The sequence below is a fragment of the Leiobunum rupestre genome, chromosome 5 (genome assembly GCF_980474605.1).
Source record: "Leiobunum rupestre chromosome 5, qqLeiRupe1.1.hap1, whole genome shotgun sequence".
Lineage (NCBI taxonomy): Eukaryota > Metazoa > Arthropoda > Arachnida > Opiliones > Sclerosomatidae > Leiobunum > Leiobunum rupestre.
The window spans coordinates 69026426-69047157 of record NC_143388.1 but is presented as its reverse complement, the minus strand read 5'-3'; the positions used below and the strand labels follow the sequence as shown (position 1 = coordinate 69047157).

Genomic DNA, 20732 nt, shown 5'->3' with positions numbered 1-20732 from the left:
AATAACAAATTACAAACTTTGTTAAATTGATATCGAAACATAATTTGGTAACTTAGAAACATCGTAAATTACCATTTTCCAGTTTATATATGTGGTTTAGAATATCTTTAAACAAGTAAAAAGAAGGTTGTGATAAATTTTGAGATGAGTTTGCGATTTCCTAAAATCAGCTCGATTTGATGAGTTTGCTTGTTTTTTATCGTATTTGGCAAATAAACATTTTTATATTTTTCATAAAATAGTTGACATATCTTTGCCTGGACAGTTTTGTTTTTCTTATTTTAAATTCATATAATGAGCATCCGATTTGATTCAAGGGTTTTCATTGAAACCAAGTCGTGGTGAGACCTAGTAAAGTGATTGATAGTTGTCTCGGATATACTTTATGCTAAAGGGTTTTTTCCCGAGTTCTCGGTTTTCCCTTTTCATAAAATTTTGTTGAGGGTAATGGTCATAATAAGTAGGGAGCTCTTGACTGGCGCGCCATGTAGAACTTGCGTCCACCATCCTACACAGTATAACCCGCCTCCACCATCCTACACATTATAACCCGCCTCCACCATCCTACACAGTATAACCCGCCTCCACCATCCTACACAGTATAACCCGCCTCCACCATCCTACACAGTATAACCCGCCTCCACCATCCTACACAGTATAACCCGCCTCCACCATCCTACACAGTATAACCCGCCTCCACCATCTTACACAGTATAACCCGCCTCCACCATCCTACACAGTAAAACCCTCCTCCACCATCCTACACAGTGTAACCCGCCTCCACCATCCTACACAGTATAACCCGCCTCCACCATCCTACACAGTATAACCCGCCTCCACCATCCTACACAGTATAACCCGCCTCCACCACCCTACACAGTATAACCCGCCTCCACCATCCTACACAGTATAACCCGCCTCCACCATCCTACACAGTATAACCCGCCTCCACCATCCTACACATTATAACCCGCCTCCACCATCCTACACAGTATAACCCGCCTCCACCATCCTACACAGTATAACCCGCCTCCACCATCCTACACAGTATAACCCGCCTCCACCATCCTACACATTATAACCTGCCTCCACCATCCTACACAGTAAAACCCGCCTCCACCATCCTACACAGTGTAACCCGCCTCCACCATCCTACACAGTATAACCCGCCTCCACCATCCTACACAGTATAACCCGCCTCCACCATCCTACACAGTATAACCCGCCTCCACCACCCTACACAGTATAACCCGCCTCCACCATCCTACACAGTATAACCCGCCTCCACCATCCTACACAGTATAACCCGCCTCCACCATCCTACACAGTATAACCCGCCTCCACCATCCTACACAGTATAACCCGCCTCCACCACCCTACACAGTATAACCCGCCTCCACCATCCTACACAGTGTAACCCGCCTCCACCATCCTACACAGTATAACCCGCCTCCACCATCCTACACAGTGTAACCCGCCTCCACCATCCTACACAGTGTAACCCGCCTCCACCATCCTACACAGTATAACCCGCCTCCACCATCCTACACAGTATAACCCGCCTCCACCACCCTACACAGTATAACCCGCCTCCACCACCCTACACAGTATAACCCGCCTCCACCATCCTACACATTATAACCCGCCTCCACAATCCTACACAGTATAACCCGCCTCCACCATCCTACACAGTATAACCCGCCTCCACCATCCTACACAGTATAACAAGCCTCCACCATCCTACACAGTATAACCCGCCTCCACCATCTTACACAGTATAACCCGCCTCCACCATCCTACACAGTAAAACCCGCCTCCACCATCCTACACAGTGTAACCCGCCTCCACCATCCTACACAGTATAACCCGCCTCCACCATCCTACACAGTATAACCCGCCTCCACCACCCTACACAGTATAACCCGCCTCCACCATCCTACACAGTATAACCCGCCTCCACCATCCTACACATTATAACCCGCCTCCACCATCCTACACAGTATAACCCGCCTCCACCATCCTACACAGTATAACCCGCCTCCACCATCCTACACAGTATAACCCGCCTCCACCATCCTACACAGTATAACCCGCCTCCACCATCCTACACAGTATAACCCGCCTCCACCACCCTACACAGTATAACCCGCCTCCACCATCCTACACAGTATAACCCGCCTCCACCATCCTTCACAGTGTAACCCGCCTCCACCATCCTACACAGTATAACCCGCCTCCACCATCCTACACAGTATAACCCGCCTCCACCATCCTACACAGTATAACCTGCCTCCACCACCCTACACAGTATAACCCGCCTCCACCATCCTACACAGTATAACCCGCCTCCACCATCCTACACAGTATAACCCGCCTCCACCATCTTACACAGTATAACCCGCCTCCACCATCCTACACAGTAAAACCCGCCTCCACCATCCTACACAGTGTAACCCGCCTCCACCATCCTACACAGTATAACCCGCCTCCACCATCCTACACAGTATAACCCGCCTCCACCATCCTACACAGTATAACCCGCCTCCACCACCCTACACAGTATAACCCGCCTCCACCATCCTACACAGTATAACCCGCCTCCACCATCCTACACAGTATAACCCGCCTCCACCATCTTACACAGTATAACCCGCCTCCACCATCCTACACAGTAAAACTCGCCTCCACCATCCTACACAGTGTAACCCGCCTCCACCATCCTACACAGTATAACCCGCCTCCACCATCCTACACAGTATAACCCGCCTCCACCATCCTACACAGTATAACCCGCCTCCACCACCCTACACAGTATAACCCGCCTCCACCATCCTACACAGTATAACCCGCCTCCACCATCCTACACATTATAACCCGCCTCCACAATCCTACACAGTATAACCCGCCTCCACCATCCTACACAGTATAACCCGCCTCCACCATCCTACACAGTATAACCCGCCTCCACCATCCTACACTTTATAACCCGACTCCACCATCCTACACATTATAACCCGCCTCCACCATCCTACACATTATAACCCGCCTCCACCATCCTACACAGTATAACCCGCCTCAACCATCCTACACATTATAACCCGCCTCCACCATCCTACACATTATAACCGCCTCCACCATCCTACACAGTATAACCCGCCTCAACCATCCTACACATTATAACCCGCCTCCACCATCCTACACAGTATAACCCGCCTCAACCATCCTACACATTATAACCCGCCTCCACCATCCTACACAGTATAACCCACCTCCACCATCCTACACAGTATAACTTGCCTACACCATCCTACACAGTATAACCCGCCTCCACCATCCTACACATTATAACCCGCCTCCACCATCCTACACATTATAACCCGCCTCCACCATCCTACACATTATAACCCGCCTCCACCATCCTACACAGTATAACCCGCCTCCACCATCCTACACAGTATAACCCGCCTCCACCATCCTACACAGTATAACCCGCCTCCACCATCCTACACAGTATAACCCGCCTCCACCATCCTACACATTATAACCCGCCTCCACAATCCTACACAGTATAACCCGCCTCCACCATCCTACACAGTATAACCCGCCTCCACCATCCTACACAGTATAACCCGCCTCCACCATCCTACACATTATAACCCGCCTCCACCATCCTACACATTATAACCCGCCTCCACCATCCTACACATTATAACCCGCCTCCACCATCCTACACAGTATAACCCGCCTCAACCATCCTACACATTATAACCCGCCTCCACCATCCTACACATTATAACCGCCTCCACCATCCTACACAGTATAACCCGCCTCAACCATCCTACACATTATAACCCGCCTCCACCATCCTACACAGTATAACCCGCCTCAACCATCCTACACATTATAACCCGCCCCCACCATCCTACACAGTATAACCCGCCTCCACCATCCTACACAGTATAACCCGCCTCCACCATCCTACACATTATAACCCGCCTCCACCATCCTACACAGTGTAACCCGCCTCCACCATCCTACACAGTATAACCCGCCTCCACCATCCTACACAGTATAACCCGCCTCCACCATCCTACACAGTATAACCCGCCTCCACCACCCTACACAGTATAACCCGCCTCCACCATCCTACACAGTATAACCCGCCTCCACCATCCTACACATTATAACCCGCCTCCACAATCCTACACAGTATAACCCGCCTCCACTATCCTACACAGTATAATCCGCCTCCACCATCCTACACAGTATAACCCGCCTCCACCATCCTACACATTATAACCCGCCTCCACCATCCTACACATTATAACCCGCCTCCACCATCCTACACATTATAACCCGCCTCCACCATCCTACACAGTATAACCCGCCTCAACCATCCTACACATTATAACCCGCCTCCACCATCCTACACATTATAACCGCCTCCACCATCCTACACAGTATAACCCGCCTCAACCATCCTACACATTATAACCCGCCTCCACCATCCTACACAGTATAACCCTCCTCAACCATCCTACACATTATAACCCGCCTCCACCATCCTACACAGTATAACCCGCCTCCACCATCCTACACAGTATAACCCGCCTCCACCATCCTACACAGTATAACCCGCCTCCACCATCCTACACATTATAACCCGCCTCCACCATCCTACACATTATAACCCGCCTCCACCATCCTACACATTATAACCCGCCTCCACCATCCTACACAGTATAACCCGCCTCAACCATCCTACACATTATAACCCGCCTCCACCATCCTACACATTATAACCGCCTCCACCATCCTACACAGTATAACCCGCCTCAACCATCCTACACATTATAACCCGCCTCCACCATCCTACACAGTATAACCCGCCTCAACCATCCTACACATTATAACCCGCCTCCACCATCCTACACAGTATAACCCGCCTCAACAATCCTACACATTATAACCCGCCCCCACCATCCTACACAGTATAACCCGCCTCCACCATCCTACACAGTATAACCCGCCTCCACCATCCTACACAGTATAACCCGCCTCCACCATCTTACACAGTATAACCCGCCTCCACCATCCTACACAGTAAAACCCGCCTCCACCATCCTACACAGTGTAACCCGCCTCCACCATCCTACACAGTATAACCCGCCTCCACCATCCTACACAGTATAACCCGCCTCCACCATCCTACACAGTATAACCCGCCTCCACCACCCTACACAGTATAACCCGCCTCCACCATCCTACACAGTATAACCCGCCTCCACCATCCTACACAGTATAACCCGCCTCCACCACCCTACACAGTATAACCCGCCTCAACCATCCTACACATTATAACCCGCCCCCACCATCCTACACAGTATAACCCGCCTCCACCATCCTACACAGTATAACCCGCCTCCACCATCCTACACAGTATAACCCGCCTCCACCATCTTACACAGTATAACCCGCCTCCACCATCCTACACAGTAAAACCCGCCTCCACCATCCTACACAGTGTAACCCGCCTCCACCATCCTACACAGTATAACCCGCCTCCACCATCCTACACAGTATAACCCGCCTCCACCATCCTACACAGTATAACCCGCCTCCACCACCCTACACAGTATAACCCGCCTCCACCATCCTACACAGTATAACCCGCCTCCACCATCCTACACATTATAACCCGCCTCCACAATCCTACACAGTATAACCCGCCTCCACCATCCTACACAGTATAACCCGCCTCCACCATCCTACACAGTATAACCCGCCTCCACCATCCTACACATTATAACCCGCCTCCACCATCCTACACATTATAACCCGCCTCCACCATCCTACACATTATAACCCGCCTCCACCATCCTACACAGTATAACCCGCCTCAACCATCCTACACATTATAACCCGCCTCCACCATCCTACACATTATAACCGCCTCCACCATCCTACACAGTATAACCCGCCTCAACCATCCTACACATTATAACCCGCCTCCACCATCCTACACAGTATAACCCTCCTCAACCATCCTACACATTATAACCCGCCTCCACCATCCTACACAGTATAACCCGCCTCCACCATCCTACACAGTATAACCCGCCTCCACCATCCTACACAGTATAACCCGCCTCCACCATCCTACACATTATAACCCGCCTCCACCATCCTACACATTATAACCCGCCTCCACCATCCTACACAGTATAACCCGCCTCCACCATCCTACACAGTATAACCCGCCTCCACCATCCTACACAGTATAACCCGCCTCCACCATCCTACACAGTATAACCCGCCTCCACCATCCTACACAGTATAACCCGCCTCCACCATCCTACACATTATAACCCGCCTCCACCATCCTACACATTATAACCCGCCTCCACCATCCTACACATTATAACCCACCTCCACCATCCTACACAGTATAACCCGCCTCAACCATCCTACACATTATAACCCGCCTCCACCATCCTACACAGTATAACCCGCCTCAACCATCCTACACATTATAACCCGCCTCCACCATCCTACACAGTATAACCCGCCTCCACCATCCTACACAGTATAACCCGCCTCCACCATCCTACACAGTATAACCCGCCTCCACCATCTTACACAGTATAACCCGCCTCCACCATCCTACACATTATAACCCGCCTCCACCATCCTAAACATTATAACCGCCTCCACCATCCTACACAGTATAACCCGCCTCCACCATCCTACACAGTATAACCCGCCTCCACCATCCTACACAGTATAACCCGCCTCCACCATCCTACACATTATAACCCGCCTCCACCATCCTACACATTATAACCCGCCTCCACCATCCTACACAGTATAACCCGCCTCCACCATCCTACACATTATAACCCGCCTCCACCATCCTACACATTATAACCCGCCTCCACCATCCTACACATTATAACCCGCCTCCCCCATCCTACACAGTATAACCCGCCTCCACCATCCTACACAGTATAACCCGCCTCCACCATCCTACACAGTATAACCCGCCTCCACCATCCTACACAGTATAACCCGCCTCCACCATCCTACACATTATAACCCGCCTCCACCATCCTACACATTATAACCCGCCTCCACCATCCTACACATTATAACCCGCCTCCACCATCCTACACAGTATAACCCGCCTCAACCATCCTACACATTATAACCCGCCTCCACCATCCTACACAGTATAACCCGCCTCCACCATCCTACATAGTATAACCCGCCTCAACCATCCTACACGTTATAACCCGCCTCCACCATCCTACACAGTTTAACCCAGCCACCTGAAATAGAAGAATTAAACGTCGCTAGATGTGTTGGGCCGTAGGTGGTGCCTTGGGTATTAGCTTAGGTTATTATTTATTGTTAAAATAGTTTGATTCCGAAAGTAAGTGGAAGAGCTTTTATCTTTTAAAAAACACTTACCTTATGTCAAAGCCTCGTGTGTTACGTCGTTCGGGCCAACGACGTAATGAAAGTGAGCCTTCACAGGAGAAGTGAAATGCTGCCCCACTGACCTACAGAATCGATCTGTAGAGAGCTGTAAGAAACCCTTCCAGGTCCTAAGCGCTACAGCCTGAATAGCTACTCCAGAACAGTTACACCCGAACAATCATTAACGACTTGCCTTCGCTGTGATATCCTCTTGTTCTGGTCCTTCTCTTCCATTTGTTGTCACAATTTCAGACTGACCCAGCATGGAATTCGTAAAGAATTGAAAAGGCGGCAAATGTCTAGTTCACGACTTCAGGCTTCATCTACAGGAAGTACAAGCAGCGTGGATACAAATCCTACTGGGTGTGTGTCAAGCACGAAGGGGAGCATTGCAGAGGCCGTTGCAAAACAGAGAATGAAATCGTGGAAGTCACCAATGGAAATCATAATCACGTAGTCGACACATCTCATGCGGAGGTGTAAAGGAGACTTGCAACCATGAAGTCATTGACATACTGAAGCAGGAGCAGAATCACCCCAAATTCCGTTTGAATCAGACTGCAGCAGGTACTCCACCATCGGCTTGACGTCTCAAATCTCAAATACCGGAAATTGGAGACGCGGTTAACTAAAGTTGTGAATCAGTACGGAAAGAAGCCATTAACTGACTATTTGACTGGTATTGCCTTAAGCATTTCGTTCCATGTTAAAAATATAATATTTTAACGCCATTTGCTAACTTATAACTAATTAATAATAAAAAATTAATAAAGTTGATTTTAGGTTGAAATACGTTCATGCTAATTTTTGCCGCAACTATCCGCGTTTGTAGCAGTTTGAGCCAGTAGCAGTTAATTACTCTGTAGCTGTTTGGGTGTAGCTGCTCAGGCAGTAGCTAATCAGGTTGTAGCGATAAGGACCTGCTAGCTTAATCAACAAAAGTCTATGTATTTGTACCCCGCTGTTCCGCCTAAGCGCTACAGCGGCCTACGAAACTAACCAGGCCGGGACAAAAGTGCGCTTTGCGAAACAACGTTCGGCCAGTGAGACAGCGATCGTGACTGCCACACATATAGCAAACAAACGCCCCCATCAGGGCCCAACAAAAGGCGACACCATGGGCTGCCCGAAACCCACCCTCGCACAGCTGAGGACTAGAGTGACTTCTTCTTCCACTGCAAACTACCCTCCTTGGTAGGTTACAGAATGACGAGTATGGAACACCCATGATGTTCCAGTGACCCAGCATCCCGATCACAGGACCTTGAGAGCCGGGTATGGAGCCCCCCACAGGCTCCAGTGACCACATCACACCACTATATAGGGACAGTGGGAACTAGATAGGGACAGTGGGAAGCAACAGTAGGCCTATATCCGGCCGTGCATTTTTCTAAACGCCAAGTTTAGTAATCGATATACCTAGAGCTCGAAGGAACAGATAAATTAGCCGCCCAAAATTTAGATTATTCATAAAAAATTCAGTTAACTATTTTTTATGGGTATTATTCGCGGTCATAAAATGATTTGATGTACCAAAAATAAGATTTTATTCAAATAAATTATTGATAAAAATAAATAAAAGGGAATTTTCTAATCCAAACCCCGAGCTCTAGATGTAATATTGTAAAGTTTCATTTGGAACTTCACTTTTTAGTTTTACAAATGAAATAAAATATAAACTATTCGATAAGTGAAGTTTAATTTGTTTTAGCTTACTCGAGATTTATTTGTATTTTAAGTAAATCAGTATAACTAAGAAGTAATTAAGGTACATAAGAATATTGGGCATCAGCATTAGCCTCCTCTGGTATCTCCCTCGCATACTTCGTTCCAATCTTAAGCTGTATTGAATATTGAAGTGTATTTTACTGAGCTATTAGACTCGGATAGCATCAACATCTACAGCTGTTCGGATGGACAGCGTGATTTCAACGATACTCTCGCTGCTCTTCTTGACCATGCACTGGCATTCGATAATGGTTGATTATACTTTGGATATAGAAAATCGCGCACCAATAAACCTTTGTAGAATATAAACAAGAGAACGGTAAATTCATACTAATGTAGATTCCCAAATGGGAATACGGTTCAACATGGGTACATTTGCAAAAATCCCCAGGTCAATCATTATAAGCTGAAAAACACCTAGACAGGCTAGTTTTCTTGTAAGTTCAATATGCCTTTAATCGGTTTGCTTATTTTATGAAGTGGCTAGGCCCTTAGCCGGATCATTTTTAACACGAGACTTTTCGTGTAACATGTGATTTTAATTCGAATAAGAATAAATCTAAGGGGATACAATGTAACGCCTATTATAAAGAAATGATCAGCCCAATAAACTCATTTAAGGTTTCATAAAATCGTAAAAGTTTTAATATGTGTTTTGATTTAAAATAATTTAACAGTAGCGCGCATTAGTTTTAAAATTGATAAATTTAAGCTTCAAGTTCCAAATCCCCTTCGTCCTCTACTGTCGCTTCCTGGCATTGCTGGTATTCGCATATTAAGTCGTTCAAGTTGGACTCTGCTTCGGTGAACTCCATCTCGTCCATTCCTTCGCCTGTGTAACAGTGCAGGAAGGCTTTTCTTTTAAACATGGCTGGAGTTAAGAAAAAAATCAAACTAAGCAAAAGTCTAATGTACTTCCATAAGGGTGACACCATTTACAGAAAGAACCCTGCGAGTTATATATAACAAAACTACAGCACACTTCCAATAAAAATTCTTTTGGGGTTTAAATTCATATTGCAAGCAGTGAGTTTCGTACTTAAGAACACCGCCTTTAATATTGGAAAGAGCTCAATTTTTAGTTCAACCGTAAAGAATAGTTTCGGGAACAACGCTGCGCGAGTAAATAAGAAAACCTAGTTCAGTATATCTTTTTTATGAAGATCCGCGCGTTTCAAACATTAAGGTATAATAAAAAGGAAATATTTGGATTTACCAGAAAATTGTTGACCAATACGCTTAAATACTTCTTGTATGGCTGTAGAATTTCCGACAAATGTTCCAGACATCTTAAGACCTTTCGGGGCAATGTCGCACACCGCCACTTTTACGTTACTCGGAATCCACTCGACGAAATAGCTACATAAAGGTAGATATATTAGCGCAAACGACTTCGTCAGGAAACATTAGCGCCATTCTACACAAATTCTCCGAATCCAAGTTTCCAAAGCGCAATTTTGGCGCCAATTAGTCTACAACGGCAAAAGATATTTTGATGTACCTGCTGTATTTGTTCTGAATATTGAGCATTTGGTCGTCGACTTCTCTCATGCTCATTCGGCATCTGAACATGGCGGCGCACGTTAAGTACCTTCCATGTCAAGGATCGCAAGCCACCATCATGTTTTTGGCGTCGATCATCTATGTGTTAAATTAAATGGTCAACTAAATATCACATTTTAGGCAGTAGATTACACAAATTACGAAACCAAAACCTTCAAGTGGGATAGATCAAGATATCTATGGTTTTAACAAAGGGATGTCTAGGTAAATATCTTAATATAATTCCTTTTTAAAAGCCACAGTTTACGAACAATGTACCTGTAGGGTTAACTCTGGAACCGACAGAGTTTTATAATCTTGACTTGTTCTCGCTGTCAGAGGAGCAAAGCCCGGCATGAAGAAATGGAGACGCGGGAAAGGAACCATATTGACTGCCAACTTGCGCAGATCCGCGTTGAGCTGGCCGGGGAACCTCAAACAGGTTGTAACGCCCGACATGGTATGCGATATCAAATGATTCAGATCTCGGTAGCTGGGGTTGGACAGTCTTAAGGTACGGACACAAATGTCGTAAAGAGCTTCGTTGTCAATGGTGAAAGTTTCGTCCGTGTTTTCCACCAACTGATGCACGGACAGAGTTGCGTTGTAGGGCTCCACCACGGTATCGGATACCTATAAACAAGTAACACATTCTATTTCTGGAGATGAAGTAAGTTAAATAAAACCTACTTTTGGAGACGGGACCACCGAAAACGTGGCCATTATTCGATCGGGATATTCTTTCCTCATTTTTGACACAAGCAGCAGAGTCCCCATTCCGCCTCCCAATGAGTGGGTCATTTGGAACCCTTGAAGACAGTTGACACTTTCAGATTCTTTGCGAACAACGTCCATTACGCTATCTACAAGCTCCACTCCTATGTAATGACCTGTAGCCCAATTGTTACCAGACCCTTTTTGACCTTTAGGAAATGAAAATAATAGCTATTAGAAATAGCTTTTGCAGCGACCTTTTAGTCACGTTGCTCGTGCAAGGATTATTGGCTGAGAATATATTTCTTATAAAGGACTTAAAAGCCACCTAACTTGAGAACTGAAAACGGTAAGAAATTTTGATTAATAAACCATGGCATTTTCTGTTTTATCAAAGAGTCACTGAACTTCGTAATTTCGAATGTCTTTAAAGACACGGATACAATTATTGCAATCTCCATATTTCACAGCACTCCTAACTCTTGCAATGTTTCTCAATTATTCAAATTAGCACTATTCACAGATTTTAAATTAAACGCCTTGTTAATGAACACTAGGTATACAAATTTAGAAGATACACCATACAGTATCAGCTTCGGATTATGAATTAACTTTGAGGCACGCTCTAGAAACGAGTGGTAAAACAAAATAATTTCTCGTATTTATTTTTCCGAATTAGCTTCTTTGGAATCTACCTCAAGGCCAGAAATTAGGTTACCGTTGCAAATTAACTAACCATATATGAAGTTGTCTAGTCTGAAAAGCTGCCCGAAGACTCCGGAACGAACAGAATCCATGGTTCCAGGCTCGAGATCCACAAGAACGGCCCTTGTACGAATTTTTCAGCTAATTTGTTGTTTAAATTGATTTGGTTATAACTGGTTTCGTGGAAAATTTATTTTAACACTATGACGTTTCGTAGGAGTCTAGGAGACAAGTGACAATGAACAAAAATGCAGTTTTTTTTTGGTTTACTTTAAAAATTGACGAACAGAAGTTATTTTATAGTTATAATTCGCCATAAATATAAAACGAATTGAAAACTCCGTTGCATATTTAATAAATAACCAGCATTTAAACAGATCCATATTTAAAAAATTTCTTAAAAATGGTCAATGAATTTAAAACGGCACAGTTACCAGAGGCCTCGTTGTAGTAGACGTTGATCATCTCCCGTTGCAAATCCGAAGTGCCCTTGTACAGGCCATGAGGAGTTATACCGTGTTCTTCCGAGATTACTTCCCAGAACTAAATTTAGTAACAATAAAATAAATGTAAAGTATGGCCTTTAAATAGAATCAAAATGAATTCGCGTCACTGGAAGTTTCTTGTTGAAAAGATGATACAATTCTGTTCACTCGAATCAGATGAATATTAATTGCAATTTGAACTAGGCATTAAGAACTACGATCTTAATCCATGTTTTTTTAAGACATGTAAAGGATCCTTTTTTACAATATAAAACATCCGCGAAGTATTGAATTAGTCAGCAGAACAGAAAACAAGTGCAGCCGATTACGTCAAATATATTACCTTATACCAATACTTAATAGACTACCACGAAACCACTTTTAACGTCGGTTAAATTGTAGATTTGTAACTGAAATGAAGGATCACGGAAATTCATAATTTAAGGACGCATCACGATATCGGGCTTGCTTTAGGGAAAACAATTAGACTGAACGGGCCAAGAATAAAAATTGGGCTCTTCCTACTTGGTCTTGTTAACCCAACTCGTAGCATAAATGACGTCGTGTGACGTAGCACGGCCAATATTGTAGATTATATTATATCCCGTCTCTAACTTTTTTCAACCCTTTCAACTCTAATTTCATCATTTACTAAGGGAATGCTGGGATATTCAGGTTAAGGTAGCCTAAGCTCCAGGTGATTATATTTAACAACGACATTTTCATACCTCCGATCCAATTTGGTTGCCACACTGTCCAACTTGCACATGCACAATTTCCCTCATTTTCGAACAGTTAACGGAAAAATGCACCGAGATATTTTAAAATGTATTGATCGTTGTGCGCGGAAAGCAGACTGAAACGAACTGGCAATAGAAAAAAACTTATATACTGTTCATAAAAATTAACTTTAGGTGGATTTTTTATTACTAATGACGGAGACCTTATTTTTTGTGATAGTCAAATCAAGGTAAAGACTGCAAAGTGGAATTAGACATCATGGCCCGCCAATAAACGTTTCAGTCGCCGTTGACCCATTGGTCAAACCAGTAGCCGAAATTTTTTTTGGAATCCTTATTTATCCTTTTTTATACGCGTCCTTGTGTAGTTCTCAAACTTTAACCCACAATCTCAATTTACTACCCCCTAAAGGCGTGAACTGGGGGTCGAAGGTCATGGTCGACGAAGATCAAGTAAAGGACATAAAAACGCGCGAAATAGATTGTATTCTTCGGGCCATTTTATTAATTCAGAGTTGAGCCGCAAGGATTATTTAAAAACATTATTCATCATTTTCATAAGAATGCGAATTTTTTAAATTTAAACTCTTTAGTTTTGTTACTCTTGTATTTTTGTTGGTTTCTAAGACTCTAGCTGACACCATATCGTGTGACTCTCAAAAAAAACTGTTGTATTTTTGTGAACGTCAAAGTCAGCTAATCAAAAGAATAAGTACATCGATGTAGCCTTTGTTCTTAGTGTTAGCAGTAAGTGTATAGCATAGATATAAGAAATGTATATAAAGGTCTAGATAAATTTCGGGGCGTCTAAGCCTAACATAAAATACGGAATTGACACCTAGCAGACACCGAGGAGGCACGTGACCAAGAGCGCGAGCTATTTTAGCATTTTAGTACTAAGCGCTTGACCTTTCCGCATCTGTTGGTGACTTTTAGTATAATTTTTAAACAGGAGACAATGGCTTTCGCGACGATAGCACGAGCTTTCTTACGCGTTTCTGCTAGCTGTCACCTCCGTATTCACTCCCTTTGAAATATTTTATCTAGACATTTATATACGTTTCCTATATCTATGGTGTATAGTATAAAGAGTCGTCACTTCCTTTTCACGTTAAGTTAAAATTTTGTACACGGTTTTTGAACTATACGGTAATTGAAGAGAAGTTCAGGATCCCTATAAGCGAATACGCTAGTGGTAACTTTCCATAGTATTGAACGTCTAGAAATTGTTACCTATCATTTTAAAATGTAGAATTATTTGGTTAAAGAATTAATTAAAAGTTAAAAGCAAAATTTCATTGGAAATATAAGAAGAGAGTATACAGCAAATTTGACTAGTTTTTAATATTTCAATATTGAATGTCATTTTTTTTTATAATTAAATAAATTTATGGAGAACAGCCTAAAAGACCAAGGCCTCGAAACCAGAGATGTGGAGAAGGTAAAATAAAAATTCAATTTGGAGGTAACAAATATAAATATCAAATGTAGAAATATTAGGAAAAAAATGTTTCAGATCGCTTGTTTTTCTTGGTATTTTTAACATGTATCTGTCTTATCTTTAATGTGATTTAATGTAAAATCATGGTGTATATCTGGTTTTTGGAGGGTATTTCGTATGCTTAAACCAATAAAGAAATGTATCATGTTTTCAAAGACGATTTCAGAATCATGAAACCAAATTCCTTTGGCCGCTTGATGTATCGTTGCAATTTCCTTTAACGTTTGTCACGTAAGAGAGCAAATTAAAACTCGTGTCAAAAACCTGATTTATTTCTGTTATAAATTTCAAGAAAGAATCAGTTGGTACTAAGATGGTTTGAAACGAGTTTGTGGATTAGATATACTGATATATAACTATATTTTGTACTTCTATTTAATATTAAGAAGGAATTTTAAATGCTTCTGGAGGTGTTTCTTGTTTAACCTTGATTAGAGTAAAAACATTGTTGGCGCAGCTGGATATGTTTCCCTGAGATACAACATCCCATTGCTAAACCTTTACATTGTCTATAAAAATTGTTATTAAACGCCAAATATGTATTCATCAAACATAAGCTTGCTAAACCCATAATTGTGTCTATATTTAAGGATGATCTATCTTTTAAAATTTCTAACGCTTTCTCTACTCGAATGGAAGGGTACATATTGATAACATCTAAGCTAGCTAGTTCATCATCATCCGATAGTTCAATATTTTTAATATTTTCATATAATTTATACGAGTTTTTAATTGCTCTGTTATTATGACCAATCAAAGGTTTAATAACTTTATATAACATTTTTTTTAGTTTTCGAAGTTACGCTGTTCATTGACGCTACAATCAATCGTAGCGGCTTTGAATCTTCATGCAATTTTATTAGTCCGTATATATGTGGGACTTTTATGGCCTCACTATAAAATGCGAATCTTTTCTTATTTTCTTTATTTTTAACCGCTTTATTTATTATTAATGCTAACTTCCTTTCAATCGTCTTTGTGGGATCATTTTTTAACCTTTTAAAATTATCACTATTTAAATGTTCTTCCATTTTTTTATATAGTCTATCATGTTCATGATTACCAATTTTCCTCCTTTATCTGCGTTGATAATGTTTGGGTTTTTATCTTTAAGAATGTTCTTTAGCGCTTTACGTTCTAGGTTAGTTAAATTTTCTGCACGAGAATTATGTCTCAAATGGTTTTTTATTATTAATCTTATATCTTGCTTTGTTTCTTCTTCTACCAATAACTTTGCTGGTTGATATTCCGTTTCTGCACATACCTCTAATAAATCCGCCGACTTATTTGTTGGAGCAAAGCTAAATCCTTTTTCTAATAGTTGAAGCTCGACTATATCAAACGTTTTTGTCGATAGATTCACCACTGCGCTATTCTTAATTTCATTAGACTTCTAACTTTTCCTTATATTGTCTAGTCTTAATGCATTATATTTTTTAATTAATTTTTCTTCGGAGCTCTCAAATTCTTTCCTTAACAGAATCTCAATTTCAGTTATTAAAAAACTTGCAGTAGGGAAATCTATATAATCTAAGAAATGTTCTTTTCTATTGCTGTACTCACTCTGTAGTAGAGCTTTCTTTTTATGGGCCTCTCTTATTGCTTCTTTTAGGACTGAGTTTTCCACATTTTTCAACAACTTGACGGTTCTTGTAGAACATAAATTTTACCCGGCACTTAAACGTCTTTGGAACCAAATTATCACTTTTGCCACTATGTTTTATTAACCCGTTTTTGTGGCCAAAACTCTAGATGGCACATAGATAAATTATTTTTATAAAATTAGTTCCCTTATAAAATTAAAAAATTTTGAAATCAAAAATTATTTTTATACGCCACCTAGCGGAAAAGTTAGCCTTGTGTTACTTTTTTGAGCAAATCAAGCATCGAAATCAGTAATGAATTAGTTCCGTATCTTAAATAAAAAAATTCATTGCATTATGTCATTTACTTTTGAAGTTATCGAACAAAAACCACTGAAAAATGCACCAAATCCGCCATTTTCGTTTGGGTTTAACTTGTGAACCCGCAGGCTAATTTTGATATCGTTTTTGTTAATTGATAGAAAACAAGTCATATTACTATTATATTTTGAAAAAAAACTTTGCGATCTCTGACGCAGTAGCGGCAATTAGTTTTATATTTCAGTAAAACAATTTCTGGTAAATAGCACAAATATAGCCAGAAATTGGGCTATTTTTGTTCTAGAAACTCAATGCTAGAAACTAAAGTAGTTGGCGAAAAGTTGAAGTATAAAAATTAAGAAACGGATAAATGACCAACAATTTTCACTTACATCATTGTTAAAGAGATATATGTGAACTCGCGAAGAAACTACTAAGATGTTGAACTAAACTCAAAAGTAAGTTCCTTTCGGAATGTTTATAACATTTATCTTATAACCATAAAATCTTTAACAAAATTAAAATTTAAAATATAATAATGAATCACACAAATTTAAAATATAATAATGAATCACACAAATTTAAAATATAATGATTCACACAAATTTAAAATATAATAATGAATCACACAAATTTTAAATATAATAATGAATCACACAAATTTAAAATATAATAATGAATCACACAAATTTCAAATATAATAATGAATCACACAAATTTCAAATATAATAATGAATCACACAAATTTCAAATATAATAATGAATCACACAAATTTAAAATATAATAATGAATCACACAAATTTAAAATATAATAATGAATCACACAAATTTCAAATATAATAATGAATCACACAAATTTAAAATATAATAATGAATCACACAAATTTCAAATATAATAATGAATCACACAAATTTCAAATATAATAATGAATCACACAAATTTCAAATATAATAATGAATCACACAAATTTCAAATATAATAATGAATCACACAAACTAATTACAATTTGATTTGAATACATTTTAATTAGAAAACTAAGCACAATTTTTAACATGTTCTACCTCATCATATCAACTGTATTTTAAATGGGTTTGATTTTTAACTATATGAATACATCAACTGAACGCACGTGTACGTGTCAGTATAATAAGTAATTGTTCTAGGCAACATAAAAACATAATTGGTAAAAGACTAAGTGAAACGAAAAATATGGTTAATCAGGAGTCAAAATCCAGTCAACCAATTAAAAAGTCCGATTTATTTAATATATTTAAATCAAAACCAAATCTATCTGAGTGCATCGAAGCAGTGCTTTCTTTGTTAAGAGCTCGAAACTCTCTAAGAGATAATGTTTCTGGTGACCAAATAAGCCGCTTGAAAGCGGTTTTACTAAAGGAAAGATCTTGCTTCGACAAATGGTAGAAAGGTGCCAGTAGAAATATTTCCACATTTAAGAAGAACCACGCTAAATGGCTGGATTCAGAATTCAAGGTGCCAAAGGACATAATTAATCAGTCCAAACATGGACAGCTACTAAAATAACCATTAGTAAAATCAAAGGCGAAAATACTTTATCAAAGATTTTGAAGGATTTGTCAAAAAGTCCGAGTCGAGCCCAAAATGTTATTGAACGCTCTAAATATAGAAAAACCAACTTCTTGTTCTCCAGAGGAAGCTTTAGCTTTAGTTTTTGATGGAAATATATCTGTAGCTACTTATCAAACTGCCATTGCTCACGGGTCTAATTTATTTCCTCCATATCCCAAGGTCCTTGAAGTGAAGTCGGAGTGTAGGCCTAAGACGATATAAGTGACTGACATCGCCGCATTAGTACCCTTACAAGCTCTTTTAGATCACACAATTCTTCGAATTTTAAAACTACAAGCCGAAGTTTTAACAGATCTCAGAAAGGACAATGACTAAGTAAACTCTTATGTTTGATAGTGATGAAAGAGAATAAAAAATGCAATTTTATATTTTTTGGATAACTTATTTCTTAAGTCAAATTTCATTAAAACCAAAATTTTAAAGTCTACATTTATTTAAAATATATGGAACTTAAACTCAAAAACAAAGAAAAATATACATTATTTTAAAAAAACGATGGGAACTTTTGAGAATAGTTTAACATCCAAGTAGTTTCTTCGCGAGTTCACATATATCTCTTTAACAATGATGTAAGTGAAAATTGTTAGTCATTTATCCGTATTTAGGGCAATACGGTTCTTCATTTTTAGGCTTCAACTTTTCGCCAACTATTTTAATTTCTAGCCCAATTTCTGGCTATAATTGTGCTATTTACCAGAAATTGTTTTACTGAAAATTAAAACCAATTTCCGCTACTGCGTCAGAGATCGCAAAGTTTTTTCAAAATATTATAGTAATATGACTTGTTTTCTATCAATTAACAAAAACGAAATCTAAATTAGCCTGCGGTTATCAAGTGAAACCCCAACGAAAATGGCGGATTTGGTGCATTTTCAGTGGTTTTTGTTCGATAACTTCAAAAGTAAATGACATAAAATGACATGAAATTTTTTATATAAGATATGGAACTAATTCATAAATGATTTCGATGCTTGATTTGCTCAAAAAAGTAACACCAGGCTAACTTGTCCGCTAGGTGGCGTATAAAAATATTTTTGATTTAAAAAATTTCTCATTTTATAAAGGAACTAATTTTATAAAAAATAATTTTTCTATGTGCCATCTAGAGTTTTGCCCACAAAAACGGGTTAATAAAACATAGTGAGCTTTGTAGAAACTTAAGCTGATTTTTAATTTTCACGAGTTTTAATCCACAATGTTTTAATTTATAAAAAATGGACACGTATCTTCTGTCCGAGATATAATCTTTAACTTGAAAAGTTTTATATGCCATGGCATTAGAATTTAAAATAAAATATTTGGTATATAAAACTTTTCAAATTGAAGATTATTTTAAAAATTCAAAAAGTTAAATTGTGCTTATTTTTTTAATTAAAAATGAATAAAAATCCTATTTTAAATAATTTGTGTTATTCATTATTATATTGCAAATTTAATTTTGTAAAAGTTTTTAAGGTTATAAGATAAATGATATATTCTTTCCAATGCGAACTTACTTTTGAATTTAGTTTAACGTCTTAGTAGTTTCATCGCGAGTTCACATATATCTCTTTAACAATGTTGTAAGTGAAAATTGTTGGGCATTTATCCGTATTTAGGTTAATAAGGTTCTTAATTTTTCTGCTTCAACTTAACGCCACCTACTTTAGTTTCTAGCCCATAAATGGCCCAATTTCTGGTTATACAGGGTGTTAACTGAAAACCATACAGAGCCAATTACTCAAAATGTGTTTTATGTAAGAATTTGAAATTTGCAGGTTACATCGAGGGGGCAGGGGACAAATGACAATGAAAATTTCAATGACCTTGAACCAGGTCTTCAAGGTCATTAAAATTTTACCTCAAGAACCGTTAGGATTAGAAGAATAGGTCCAAATAGAAATGTGTTCTACGTTTAATTTTAAGTCTAATCAGTTTTGACCCGATCTAATTTGACCAATGGGAAGCCGAGAAAAGTTAGACCAAAAACCATAAGGTCGTGTGTGGTATTCTAATCAAGACACTACTTAATCGACATTTAAGAGCTTATAAATCGAAAACTACCAGATCTAATGGCTCAAAATTGTCGTGACACTCTAAACTGAGTAGGGGAGTTTGAAATTTGTAACTTATGATGACCTTAAAACATTAATACTTTATAGCGGTAAATGTCTCTCCACGAGACATTTACCGCTATAAAGTCTCTCCACGAGAACAAATTTTTCACCATAACGTCTCTCCACGAGACATTTACCGCTATAACGTCTCTCCACGAGACATTTACCAACATAACGTCTCTCCACGAGGCATTTACCGCCATAATGTTTCTCCACGAGACATTTACC

At 40.1% G+C, this 20732-nt stretch overlaps 1 pseudogene across 1 annotated transcript; it reads right to left on the bottom strand.

Annotated features, from left to right (window-relative positions):
* Positions 1-9914: 9914 nt before the first annotated feature.
* LOC149945686 (tubulin beta-2 chain-like) lies at positions 9915-13479 on the bottom strand (annotated as a pseudogene). Its single transcript, XR_016480880.1, has 8 exons — positions 13382-13479; positions 12585-12711; positions 12200-12319; positions 11440-11672; positions 11029-11382; positions 10709-10848; positions 10424-10566; positions 9915-10078 (listed from the first exon to the last, which is right to left on the bottom strand). The product of XR_016480880.1 is annotated as a tubulin beta-2 chain-like (transcript).
* Positions 13480-20732: the final 7253 nt, after the last annotated feature.